This window comes from Numida meleagris, chromosome 2, assembly GCF_002078875.1.
Source record: "Numida meleagris isolate 19003 breed g44 Domestic line chromosome 2, NumMel1.0, whole genome shotgun sequence".
Lineage (NCBI taxonomy): Eukaryota > Metazoa > Chordata > Aves > Galliformes > Numididae > Numida > Numida meleagris.
Window position 1 is genome coordinate 124849433 of NC_034410.1, and position 12866 is coordinate 124862298.

At 46.8% G+C, this 12866-nt stretch overlaps 1 long non-coding RNA gene across 1 annotated transcript; it reads right to left on the reverse strand.

The window, feature by feature from the left end:
• On the reverse strand, positions 375-9128 carry LOC110395020. Its single transcript, XR_002436106.1, has 3 exons — positions 8697-9128; positions 7292-7370; positions 375-3273 (listed from the first exon to the last, which is right to left on the reverse strand). It is a non-coding gene; the product is annotated as an uncharacterized LOC110395020 (long non-coding RNA).

Sequence of the window (12866 nt, forward strand, 5' to 3'; positions counted from 1 at the left end):
TCCTGTGGTACATGGTGGGTTAGGCAAAACAGCGCAGCCAGAAGTCACTGATTTCCATTTTGATGCTCACTCTATTAAACCCTTATGATTCACCTTTTGGGAGTAGCTGGTACCATTTTTTGAGTTCCGTAGCAAATCACTGTGAACAAAGCAGTTCTCCCTGAGGTAGCTGGACCGGTCATGGGGCATATGTGGCAACCAGGGCGAGTCCATTCGGTACAACAGGGCCAGATAGCTGCGGGGGTTTGAGCCAGGCACAGCTCTCCCACACTATTTTGACTGCCAGCTTTCTGGTTTCCTCTTTCTCGCCTGCCACAGTGCCAAAAGGAGGATGCAAATGAGGAACAGAGGAGCTCAATATGGCTGGGCAAGGTGCTCTCCTGGAGAAATTGTCCAAGCATCTCTTCCCTTTGTCCACGTGCTTTCCATGGGAGCTGCTTGCAGGTGAGATGGGCACCTTTCCACATGTGGTTCACCTGAGAGCCAGCACATCAGCCCACCCATGTGAGATGATCTGCTCCAGACAGTTATCATCATCCAGAGCAGATTGTGAAAGTCTCCAGGTCTCAGGGTATTGTCAGTGCCATGCATGAGGTTCTCTAGTTTCATTGGCTTCACTGGCAACACAACCCTCTCGTTATTATCCCTGAACCAAAGCTTGGGGTTGCTAAATACAAAAAGGTACCTACACTTGGAGGCAAGTCGAGCCTAGGTGGCGCAGACTGCACAAGTGTGGGGTCAATCCTGCTCACCTGGGCCAGTCCCATCTCCAACCACACCACTGGTGGCACCTCAAGCCCCACAGCTTCCCAATAAAACTTCATCTAGGAGTTGTCTGCTCTATTTCATGGCTTGTCAGAGCTCTCGGTCTTTACATTCTATACAATTCCTCAGATTGTTGCCTGCCTTTACCACTGAATAAAAGGCAGACTGCCATCACACTGCCATTAGCAGTGCTGGGGTTTCTCCTTTTGTTTCTCCTGTCCACAGGACCCTTAGCAGCCTCCCTTACAGCCCACATCGCAAATCCATCAGTGGCAGTCTCCAGGGCATGCGTCAGACAGCCCTCCTACACCTGGGCTGAGAGCAGCACCCCACACAGGCCTGAAACAATGCCTGGGATATGTGTCATGATTTGTGACACACAGCTTCGCCAATGCAGTGGCGTGACCTGCTGAGCTGTGTGGGACATTTGTTCCACGATGAGGTGTGAGTTCCCCATGCTCGGCAAGCCTTTATTAATTTTAAACAGAACGGTGGATGTCAATTAACTGCGGGAGATCTGTCAGCGTTTGTTAACGCTCTCTGTGTTCCTTTATTAATTTTTCATACCGTCATGGATGTGCGTCTGCTCAGGGAAAACATCAACAGCAGGATGGCACGTTTCCCCACAGGGCCCCATGTTGGGAGGCAGGGGTGGAGGAGAGGGGGAGGTTTTCAGAGTGCCTGAGCACACTCATGAATGTATAAAATCGTGGGACTTTAAATATTTGACAAAAATTGTTTCCTGGGAAGCACAGTGCTTTAATGCTGTGCAAACAGACTAAAGGCAAAGGGGTTAAGTTAAAGCAGCTGGCAGCTCCCAGCACCTCGTGGAGAGTCTCCCAGCATGCGTGACCAGCTGTCCCTTTCTAGGAATTTGGGAAACTGGTGTAGTACGGCTCTATAATCTGGTGACAACACCAAAGATGGCTCCATATCCAACAACCATTTTTACACCAGTTCTTTGATCAGGAAGGGTCATCTTTCATTCCTTGCACTCTGCTCCTCCCAGAGGATCATGTTCCATTCCTTCACATTTATGTGTTTCTCAGAACTCAGATGATGTCACCAAACATTTCCTTCTTCAGTTTTCCCTTTTTCAATCTCCAGTCCTCCCAGTAAGCCTCAGGCACAGACCTGGTAAAACTGGAGAAGGCACAGACAGATGGGCAGATGTGATTCTTTCTCCATGGCAGTGGAGTTAAGATGGGGATCCACTTGCCCATGTGGAGGTGCCACCCTCGGTGCCTCCCGCCAGTCTTGGGACACTCAGGAGTTTGGGGATCTGAGATTCATGTTACTGTTAGGTGATGGTGAGGACTTGGCTGATGCTTTCTTGGAGAGAAGGAGATAGCCATGGATTTGGGATCCTGGGGAAGGCAGCCCAGAATTCCACACTTTGGGCACCTTAATTGTCACTCCTTGGAACCCTGCTCTGAGTCCACAGGGCCTTTAGTGCTGCTTTGCAATGAGTTTTAAGACATGGGGAACCAAACAGACCAAAGCCTTACTATTAGCACTCTGCAATGTACATCCTACTCAGACTTCATATGCTTATTCTGATAGAGAAATGCCATTTTAAGATATTTATGGTCTGGAAATACTCATCTGAGCTTTATAGTGTTAGAGAAGCCAGTTTGGATTATGTATCAATGCAAGTCAGTTCCTCCTCCACTCATCCAAAATTCAGAAGTGGCTTTTCCGCTGCCTTACTGGCTCTGCACGTAGCTGAGCAGGGAGCTGTGGTGCCCACAGCCCTACACTGTGCTGTAACAACCTCTGCCATGTCTTGCATGGCAAGGAGACAAGGAAGGTGGATACAGCCCCACGTTACTTCAAACTGAGGTCCAGCGGAACTGTGTCCCAGCTTGGAAGGCTCCTTGTAAGACATCTGGCTCCTGGGCGACTTCTCCCTTCCCTGTCCTGTCCTGTTCAATGTGCAGTGTGGCTGTGGAAGAGGTGCTCTGTTCTCAAATGTCACAGGAATGTTAATAAATGAAATGGCGAGGGGCTGGGCCATAAGGTGCTTAAATGCTCTTCATCAGTCCTGCCTCCAGAGGAATGATCCCTGTATTGTTTGTATCCCTCAGAATCAGCTAAACTGTAGTCTGGGCCAAAATCATGCCAGGAAGCTTCAAGTATTTGTGCCGTTCAAAGAGACCAAAGAGATACAACACAGTCTGCTCCAGAAGGTCTTTGGGGTAAGGTCTCCAAATGTGCTGGCCGCTCTGTACCAATATTTAAAGCTCAGTTGTTCTCTGAAAAGTGACATTGCCAGGCATTGTGGAAATCTGTCTTTCTAATCAACTCACTGATTCACCCAGCTGATAAAGCAAAATGTTTACTTCCAGATTTGCCAGGTCAGGGTAAGCTCAGCGGTGGGAGCCGGAGAGGCTTCTCCTGGGTCTTCTACCCACATCACTGGGGGCTGCAGAGGTGAGTCTCACAGGTTGCAATGAACATGGAGCTGGAGTACAAATGTGCTATCATAGGTGAGGAAGTTCAGTAGTGCTAGCGGACAGAAAACATAGCAAAAAATTGTTTTGGTGAGTGAATTCCCCAGAGGTGCCCGAGAAAACATCGATCAGCTACAAAAGATCCATTTACTCACAAACACTGTTTAGAGTAGAACTCTGCTTTGAAGTTTTGAAGGCACTTTCGCAACAGAGGGGTTTGCCCTGGTGTCCTTGGCCAAAAATAGTCACTTCTTTTATTTTGGTCCTGCTAATGTACGCCAGCTGGCTGCCACCCTCCATTCCAGACACGGCTGCATTTCACTTCTGCTGTTTATGTAAAGTTTGTGCAGTGTGATTTAGGGTCCTTTGGGATGAAATGTACCATGTAAACATAAACTTTTGTTTCCAAAGCCTTTCTGTAGCCATTAAAGGCCCGATTCATCCTGCCAAGCAGGGGTTCATACCCAGCATGGGACAGACAGACACAGCGCCCAGCATCATCTGGCACTCAGCAGGTTCACCTCTGGAACTTCCTCAAGCTCCTCCTGGAAGTAACACAGTGGTGCTCAGTGCCCCAGCACTCAGGTTCCGTTTGGACAAGGATTTTGGATGTCCACATGGAAGAGTTGTTTGAACACAGGGGTTTAGTTTGGTGTTTTACTAAATAAACTTTGCATTTACAAACAGATCTGAGTCTTAGTTTGGAGTTTTGCAGGTTCCTTCATGCTGGACTGTAGTATAGTCTGGATCCAGCTGGTTAACTTACAAATAAAGCCAAGCAGGTGATGAAGAGAAGGGCGGGCTACAGCCACCTAAGTGCCTCTCTTCCGATCTCTTTATAAATAGTGAGTTTGAATTTTAGCTGTCTTTCTGACAACTTCCTCTTTTCTGGTGGTAGGTCCAATATCCCTGTATTTGAGAGTAATATATACATTTACTGCTTTCACAAACAAATCCAGCCCTACTGAGGAACTGTGACTGTTAATGTGAGAAGTAAATCTGATCCAGTGTGATTACATCTCTCTGCCTAGGACAAGCAAGGGCCTATCCTAGACTGTGCAACACATATCTACAACACTCACTGCACAATGCAAACTGCAACATTTGCAACATAGCAAAGCAAATTATCTATAAGATATAGTTGCCTATTTAAATAAGTTCAAGTGCTCCTGAATATCTTCCCATAGGAATTCCCATGTCCTTCCAGCTGCAGAGGGAGTGGAAAACCGTGGTCTTTCTAATACAGCTGGACAGATTGAAAAAAGCTGTTCACTTTGCAAATACAGGCTGGTTAAATCAAGGGTATAGGGTAACACGTGCCAAATGAAGGGTAGTCAGCCTCCATTGACTGCAGCAGGCATGACACTGAACAGCAGATTTCCCTTAGTGTTTAGAAGCTGCAAAATGTAAAGCAGAGCTCGTGTGCTTTAGCAGCGGCTGAAGGTGAAGTTCCACCTGTGCCCAGCCAGCACCAGCTGCTGCCAGACCAAGCAAGAAAGCCCAAGCCAATGCCTGGGAGGTGGTAAGCTGGGAAATCTGAAGTCTTCCAGCTTTGCCTCTGGATCAACTCAGATGAACGCCTCTGCCTCCAAGAGCAAAAGTTGAAGTAGATACCTTGTCTTCATGAGTCGCAGAGCTTTGCAAGGAACACAGTTCCCAAATGGACAACAGCAGCAGCACAACCTTGCTCACAATTTTGTGCGTGCTTTGTATCAGCACAGCAGCAGCCGGAGCAGCAGGAAGGGGGGGGGAGTTGCCTCAAAGGAATGCTGAGGAGCATTGCCTTGTCAAAACTCAACCATGGGTGGAGAATAGGCAAGTTAAGTGAAGACTAGAAGGAACACACTGAGACCAACACCATGCCTCGTGTCAAATGCCAGGGACTGTGAGCTAGAGGAGGAAGGTCTTCTCTGGCAGCCCTTCTTCCTTCTGAACACCACACTCATTAGTAAAGATCCTCACAGACACTGAATTAACATTTTGGAGATGGTAACAGATACCTGGGGACCCACAAGGATCATTGAGTCCAGCTCCTGGCTCGACACAGCACAACCCAATGCTCAAATTCTGTGTCTGAGAGCACTGCCCAAACACTTCTGGAATTTCAGCAGCTCGCAGCCGTGCCCAGTGCCCTGGGCAGCCTGTTCCATGCCCACTGCCCTCTGGTGCAGACCCTTTCCCTAACCCCCACCCGCCCCTCCCCTGACACAGCTCCATGCCGTTCCCTCGGGCCCTGTCGCTGTCACAGAGAGCAGAGCTCAGCACTGCCCCTCCTCTCCCTGTGAGGAGCTGCAGCCGCCATCAGGCCTCCCGTCAGCTCCTCTGCTCTGGGCTGCACAAACACAGGGCCCTCATGGTGGGACAACCTCTCCCCTCACCTGCTGGCAGTGCTGGGCCTGGTGCACCCCAGGGTACAGTTGTCCTTGTGGCTGCCAGGGCACACTGCTGACTTGAGTTCAACTTGCCGTCAGCCAGAACCCCCAGATCCCTTTCTGTGGGGCTGTTATCCAGCCTCTCATCCCCCAGTGTGTACACATATCCAGGGTTGACCAGTTCCATGTTCAGTATCTGGTATTTGCTCTTGTTGAAGTTTGTGCAGATGGAAATTGCCAAGCTCTCTAATCTATCAAGATCTCTCTTGAGAGGCCTCTCCACCCTCTAGTCAGTCAACAGCTCCTCCTCATTTAGTATCATCTGCAAACTTTCTTAATGTGCATTTAAATCCTGCATCCTGATCATTTATAGAAGAGAACTGGCCCTAAAATTGAGCCCTGGAGCAGCTGAATTTACAAGCAATATTAACCTGGGCATTTAGCAGGTGAAGGAGACACTATCCACATCTCCCTTCATTTATAGGATGATGCACCTCCATCACCTGCTCCAGCAGAGCCTATCTCCTTCCTGGACTTCCTGGACTCATTCCTGGCACTTGTCTGAAGGAAGAGGTGACCACTGGAGAGAAGAAGCCTTGGTGGTTTTGCGTGATGCTACCTACCTGAGTGACTGGAGACAGCAGAAAACTGAGATGCTAGCTTTGACTTGGAAGGTAAACACTTCAAGGCATTATTTGAGATTAGGATTATCTAGGATTAGGTGTCATGAGCAGCAGGCATTTTGCTGAAGGTGTGCATATGACACCAGCAGGTCCTACCTGGCTGCAAAACCCTGCAGCCTGTGCATGGCCTGACTCTTCCCACCGAGACAACCTCCTGGAGCACAGCAGTCCTCTCCTGGTTTCATCACAGCTAGATTACCACACATGGACCTCCTTCCAAGAGAGCTCATGGGTACCTGAGAGCTGCCACTGCACTGGGGTCATCAGGCCAAGGTGGGCAAGAAAGCTCAGGGTCATCAGAGCAGAACCAGGAGTTCCCTGTGTTCCTTGGTGTCTCTTTGCCAGACAGTGTGTTCCCACAGGAGAAGGTACAGCCACAATGTCCACCTTGCCCTCCTTTGTTATGTCTTTGCCTTCCACTCTTTTGCTAATATATCAGTCTTCTGCCTCCATCTTCCTATGCACATTCCAATTCCCAACATAGGATCCCGCCTCCACCGCTCCTACTGTCCCACTGCTCACCTCTTCTGATTCCCAGTTCCCTCATCCCCATCAAAATTGGATCAACACCATCCTCACCTCCTTTTGCTGTCAAGTGCCAACCAAGCCCATGCTATCTCCTCTTACAGTCTTCCTGAGTCTGATCAGGTCCCCCCGGTCTCCTGTAGCTAACGTTGGGAAGTAAGATCTACTTCCTGTAAAAAAGCAAGTTACTCTTGTCCAGCAGCATATGGTGCCTCTCTTATTTTCCCATTGCAAATTCAAGAACAGAAGGAAGTTATTTAATTTTCCAATGTTGCCCACTGTTTGAGGCTATGCAGTTCCAGGAAAGAAGAAGGAAGTCTTCTGCACCTTTCCCCAGGTCCCTTTAAATCTCCATGCCCACTCCATCTGCACCACCCTCACATTATGTTGATTAAAAAGTAATTGTAGCAGAGGATCTTAAGATACTTTAGGTCCTAATGGCTGATCTGTGAATCAGTGAAGAGCAGAAACTGACTGAAACAGTGATGCTTACAGATCTCCAGAGCTGGCGTGGCCAGGGACACCATGCTGGTCCTTTTGCAGTCATCACATGCTGTGAAATGCCAGCATTCCTGGCATTGAAACAAAACAAAATAAAAAACAAAGCAGTGATGGACTCCTGCCATATGCAAAGGGAAAGATGAATGACTGTACAGCATATTGTGCCCTTACTGCTTCAAAGGTTGCTATTTCATTCATGACAAGCACATCACCGTAACTGAAATATGGGACCAGTGCCAATGTGACATAATTTTAGCAGAAGTGCAAGAAAGGGAAACAATTTAATGAAAAAAATAACAACCTCTTTTTCTCCCAGGAGCTCTCATAATTCACTGTTCCTCTCCAGGGTTCCCTTTTCTCAGTGTACTCCCCGTATATTACTTCCATTTTGACAAAGAAAAGTTAATTGCTGTGTTGTTATTCCTGAGAGGAATGGCAGCAGAAGGTGCGCCACAGGCTGACAAAGGTGCCACCATGTGTAGTCTGCTATCTTCAGTATCGGCTGGGCTTGGGATGAGTCAAGCAGATAAGTTAGGGAACAAACAAGTGGGAGAGGGAATGGGCCAGTAAGTGGTGTGGCAAGGGTGCGCCTGTGGCTGACTCAGAGACCTAATCGATGCATTATCATTTCTCACACATTCCAGCACAAAACCTCCAGGAGTTCTCATTGGGCTGATCAATTCCTCCTCCTCAGGAACAGGCAGCTAAGCCCTCTGTGTGGGAAACTCCCACATCCTGTCCGTGTGGCAGGAATATCCAGCCAGTGATTGTATGCTCAGGCTAATGGATGGACACATGTACCCCAGCTGGTTGGATCTAGCTACATTATCCCTAGAGCCAAGCGGTATCAGAAGCCTGAGGAATGATTAGATATATTTTCTAATGCAATTAGGTAATTGTAAGGGAAGTGGAGCCTTAAAGGAAGAAGTTCAGACATCCTAAAGAAAATAAGCGTATTACGCATATTATGCTAAAACCTGAGTCTGACAAAGGCAGTGAAGTTCTGTTTTACAAAATTTGGCAAATGCCAACAAAATCCCATAAGACCTTCTTTCAGAAGATCTCAGCATTATAGGATTGTAATATGACTTCTCCCAACTGCATCTCATTGCATAAGGGGCTAAGGGAGCTGCAACGCAAGACTCTACAGCACCATTTCATTTCTTGAATGAAACCCTCTTTGGCTCCTTGGTGGAGTATATGGACATCTCCCAAGGCTCTTTGCCTTGTACTACTCTTTTCTTCACCTGTTCTCTATGGCCCTTCTGTCTGGACATAGTAACAGTGAATGTTAGGGATTGCCAATCATTTCAGACAGCTTTTTCCCTCCTTCAGGGCTCATAACCTCTCCTTGTCTTGGGCCTGGCTGTAGATGACAGTCTTTCTTCCTTCCTTACCTCAACTGTTCTCGCTGTTCTTCTCTGTCCCTCTCCCACATTCTCCTGAGTGCTTCATGTACATCTTTCATCTGCCTAGGGTGGGCTTCGTGGGTATGCAATGAGCACAGAAGCTAATTAGTGACTGATGCCTCAGGGTTTTAATTTGAACCTTGTGGTTCTGCCATGCCTGGAATGTAGATAAGGCACATGTTTTTGGGTGAGCATATGTGGTGTCCTTAGAGAGCTCATCAGTGGAGACCAACCTGCTGCTGAGGCCCAGGTGCAGCCTCTGCAAACGTCTTCTAAAATACACAGTACACTAAACCGCTACTCGCAAATTGTTTTGAAAAACCCATCAGTGCTAAAACTTGCAACAAATTCCATTGGGAACATCACCAAGTGACTTGCAACTGCACACGTGTGTGAAAATTGTGGAATTTGCTATGAATCTTTACAGAGGTAACAGTGAGCAAATTTGGAGGAGGAGGTCAAGCCTAGAGATGGCCAGCTGGCCTCCACTTCTGACCCTCCTCTGGTCCCCCATTCACTAAAAGAAACTCAGATTAAACAAGGGGAGTACAGTCAAGGCAAAGCTACTCTTAAGGCTGTTATTAGCATTACAAAGAACAAAGCATTACAAGACAATGAATAAAAATCAAATAAATGCCTGAAGATGATCTCAATAATCTGAACAGAAAAATAGCTAATCTTTATAAATGTTAAGGAAAGACCTTTAGGAAGTAGCTGTCCCTTTGGTTACAAACATGCTAAAGTCAATTTAACATAGAAACTGGAGCTGCATAAATAGTTTAGTTTTGAGACATTACTATCTAATGTTCACATCAGAGAGCTAGTTATACAGCTGCCTTCTTAGATTTCCGTTCTCGCAGAGTGGGTAACCCTTTCCTCTCCTCTGCAGGCATACTATATTAGAGATTTCAACAGAACAAATCAAATAAACAGTATTTTGATGTCTCTTATTAACACCCCTTAAGCTATGTGGGACAAATTCAAGGGTTCTAGTTTTTTGTGTGGTTTTTTTCTTCTTAAAATATTTTTTCTCTATGAACCAGCATTTAAACCTAAAATATTTTCTTAATTGTGCAGATTTTAGGAATGGACACTTAGAAGCACACACACACAACACTTCAGTGACTTAGTGTAAAGTCTAAGGAAGCCCAGATATTTCCCACAGGACTGGATCTGGAGCTACAGACATCTCCTTGGCACAGCAGTCCTCTTGAGGAGACCTTGCCTGGGGGCTGGCAGAGAGGCAGGGGGCAGGAGCAACATAACTGGGAGAATTTTGTCTTCTCTTTCAAGTGACTGTGCTTGGAGAGACTGTAGAGTCAGTCTTCTCTCAACAGCCTTGTTGACCTTAAGGGTGAGATAGCACTGACTTGTCCTTCAGGTCCCCGAACTTTTCTTACTCTGCCTGGTGACATCTCCCTCCCCAGGCAGCAAACAAACTCTGTGCAAGGGCAAACTTGGAGCCACCCCAGATTTGAACTTAGCAAGTGGCAGACTTGGAAAAAGTCCCATTTACATCTCCAGAATAAAAATTGTTTAGTGTCTTGCAGAGCAGACACTGTGTGTCTGCAAACATTCCCCAGAGCTTTCGTTCTCCCTCTCTCCCTCCATTTTTGTAAAGAAAAAATTAAGCAAGCAAGATGTTTTCTGAACATTTTGGCATGGCCTTATCTGGATAAAAGGTCTCATGACAGCTCTGTTGCCAACTTATAGAAATTTCAACAGAAATCTATCCTATAAAAATAGCTGCTTGCCAGGGTTTGTTTTGTTTTCTTCCCAGCCACCTCTCGGCATTCATCCATCTGCAAACTCAAAAATAAATGTGTACAATTTATTACTACTGTCATCATTCTTTTCCTAAAGAAAGCAACTTATAGTCATTGTTCTATTTTGGAAATAAGCTAGAAGTCAAGCAGTTTGTCTCTTGCCCTCGTTTAGAATAGAAAAACCTGCCCGTTATTTCTTTGCTGAATTGGAGCAGTGCTGGGCTATGATGCTCCCACAGCAGGTGATGCCTTCTTGGTCCTCTCTTCATAGCCTTCCTCCCTTCCCAGTTTTGGAGAGGTAGTGAAAATGATACTGCTGCTACGCTGCAGAGGGCAAGGGGAAGAGACCCAGCAGAGTTGGACTTGGCTATGTGGGGTGTGACAGGGATGGCACGTTTCCTGCAGCAGCCTCAATTTCCAGCAGACATAGTACCACTGAGCAGGATGTCTATTTACAAACACGAGCAGTAGGATGGATACTAAAAACATGAACCCTGAGGCTTGCTGCCAGAGAAAAATGGCAAATACCATTGTTAACTCTGCCCCAGCATCCTAAAAGAGTGTTATGAGGGACTGAGGCAGCACTGGTTTAGCTATTTCTGTTCATTAGTTTACAGTAAATAGTAACACCATCATGTATTTGTGTTCTGGGCTTGTGTGTCCTTGGTCCTGCACAGCTGCAAGAAAGCCTTGCCCCCAACACAAGAGTTTGAAACCCTAGGCAGAGCCACTGGTGGGACTTGGACAACCTCCTTGTCCCTTCTCCATCACAGATTTGCTCTGGCTTTCCAGAGCTAGAGAAACACTCAGTTGGCTTTTCATTTGAAAATCTATCCATAAACCTCCTGTGCCGAAGCTCTCAATCTCCAGTTGTGGTAGAATCCCTCTCCTGTAGCACAAGAGTTGTGTTAAAAACTACATTCCTATTTGAGAAGCATTTAGTGGTTGGGCAGCCAAGTCCCAAGCAGGACCACCACGCTGATGGAGACGGAGGTCCTGCTGCTGCATGGTGTGAGGACATCCCTCCACCTGGGGCTGTGGGGTGAGACCTGTGGCCAGGAGTGCCAGGTCAGAAGCTGAGCATCACCTGGTTCTCATGGCACTTGGAAAAGGAGCCATGCCTTTTGCCTCCAAAGAAGAGAAGATTTAAACCCACTTGCCTGGTATAAACATTAAAAGGATTTTGCATGCTTATACTTCTTTCCTCAGAGACAAATTATCCTGCTCTTGGTTGCCATGGTTTCTGGTTTCCCTGGCTACCCTGTGAGATGGGGTGGGGGACTCAGGAAGGTGAGGGTAGAGAAGGAGGAGTCCAAAAAGGATGAGAGCCAATTGCAAAGACCCTAAACAACACAGATGACGTTGGCAGAGTTTTTTTTCCCTGTGAAAAAGGACAAAAAGTCTGAATGGATGTCTCTTGGCAAAGACAGTGGCTATGTTTTGTGCTCTTTGATGTTTTGTAATTCAGCAGTGGAAACAGTGTGCAACAAAATTAATCATCAGCAAAAGTGTATAACCCAGCATCCTATATTTCCTTACAGTTAGTGACAAGAAAATGAGTTAGGAAAACAAGGATGGTACAGAACACGAGTGGTGGGAGAAGCTCAGGCCATGGATGAGATGGCATACAAGGCAAGTGAGATGTGCCACCTCCTGTGGCCAGCCAGGTGGTAACAGCATGAACCCAACAGAAAGGCTCTCCTCAGCCTCATCTTTTGCAGACCAATACAACAACATAGCAAAGGCTTTGTGACTGACCTCCGACCCCCAGCAAAAGCCTCTGCTATTTTCCAGCAAGTGGCCAAGCTTTGAGCAAGGACTAAGCCAAAGTGGCATGAGCCCCTTTATACAGCCACATGTTTTTGCTTGGGCAAGAAACCCAATCTGATCTCAGTGGCAGCACTCCAGGAATTCTCTCACCTTTCTCTTAATATCCTGTGACTCAGTGATAGATGTCAGGCCATTTAAGCCCAGGCAGTGGAGTTCAGGTTCTACACCAATTATATTGAGTAGATGGGGAGACATGCTAGTTGAACGGGAAATAGGTCAGAGGAATGATTTGACTAATAAATCATATTAATGAAAAGTTCTTTAGAGAGCTGTTGGCTTTATGGTTCTGCACTGAAATCAGCTTCACGTGGCACATGGAGTGATTCAGAGATATCTGAGCTCACTCGCATCAGTAGGAAAATCACTGCCTCAGCTGAGCTCTCTGCCCAGGTCACAACAGCCAGCGTTTCAGCAAGGCTCATTAGTCAGGATTACCAGCAGCAATTCCAACCTTCTGCCCTGCAGAAGCTCACCTACACCCATCCTGGGTGTCTTTACCTGGCTTTGTCTTTGCCATACAGAAATATCCACAGGCCTGTCCAAAATCCACTGACGTCAAGTC